The sequence below is a fragment of the Hemitrygon akajei genome, chromosome 11 (genome assembly GCF_048418815.1).
Source record: "Hemitrygon akajei chromosome 11, sHemAka1.3, whole genome shotgun sequence".
Lineage (NCBI taxonomy): Eukaryota > Metazoa > Chordata > Chondrichthyes > Myliobatiformes > Dasyatidae > Hemitrygon > Hemitrygon akajei.
In genome coordinates this window covers 117,145,819-117,147,265 of record NC_133134.1, presented here as the reverse complement: position 1 = coordinate 117,147,265, position 1,447 = coordinate 117,145,819, and positions in this window count along the sequence as shown.

The following is a 1,447-nucleotide window of genomic DNA, read 5'->3' as shown; positions in this document are numbered from 1 at the left end:
AACTTTGCGGATATTGCCCTCCCACTTACAAAACTCCTATGGAAGGAGGAAAAATTTGAGTGGAGCAGTTCTTGTCAGGAAGCTTTTGAGAAGTTGAAAACCATACTGTACCATCACCCCGTGTTAAAAGCACGTGACCTTTTGAAACCTTTCTCCCTGGTGACTGATGCAAGTGATGAGGCTGCAGGGGCAGTCCTATTGCAGAAAGCAGGGGATGGAGTGGAACATCCAGTAGTGTATTTCTCTCGAAAGTTCAATGTGCATCAGAGAAATTACTCTACTGTGGAAAAAGAATTGTTGGCACTTATCTTGGTGATACAGCATTTTGAGGTCTACATTTGTTCAGCACAGAGACCATTAATTGTTTATACTGATCACAACCCCTTGGTATTTTTGGCTAACGTGAAAAATAAAAATAGAAGGTTACTAAGTTGGAATCTGTTGTTACAGAAATTCGATATTAAAATACAATATGTAAAGGGGAGTGACAATGTAATTGCTAATTGTTTATCTAGATGTTGAATGTGTATCTGTATTATTTTCGTAGTTAAGACCACTTCTGTATTTTGTTAAACTCTGTAATTCTGTAATATGCTGTACTAGTTAATTTTTACCTTGGTGAAAATTCCCAGAAGGATGGGGGTGTTATGGGTGATGAACAGATCTGATGGACAATGGGGTGCAGAGTTACCCATCCCCCCTCCCTGAGAATCACAATCCATTACTGTTGCTATGCTGCTCATGAGAGAGAGAGATGAAAAACATGCAAGAACATCTGCTACAGATAAGAGAGGGGAGAGAGAATTGTTGATTTACTGTATTATGACTTCTGCAAGGGTTATTTATCTTCTACCATTTTGTCCATTAACATTCCTCAGTGGACTGCAGGAATGGGCTGGTTCGATGGGCACAGTCATTCAAAATTGATTGATAGCTGAGACCCCGTGAGTAGGGATAAAAGACAGGTCTGGAGAGACACCCTTCAGACATACCAGGAGACACACCAGTGGACACTGATTGAGTGTTGGAATCCACAGGAAAGGTGGGGACATCAGAGACCAAACCAGGAGATCGGTCAGTAAAACTCACAGTGTTATAGCAGGGCCGGTGGGACTTGTGTGTGTGTCCACTCATGCCAGAGTGACGAGTCCACCACAGAAGAACGGTCTAGCTGAATGACAGAGGGATCATAACTGAATGGCCACACTGACACGACAGATTAAGAAAGGAGTAAAAGGTTTGCCTGCCACAACAGCTGCTGTCACATCTCTCTCTCTCTCTCTCTCTCTCTCTCTCTCTCTCTCTCTCTCTCTCTCTCTCTCTCTCTCCAACGATTACAACACAACAACCATATCTACCTCAGCACGCATGAACTGAACTGAACTGAACTTTAGACTTTTCTATGACAATTCATTTAGCCCTAGACATCGATAGAGCTTGTTTATTA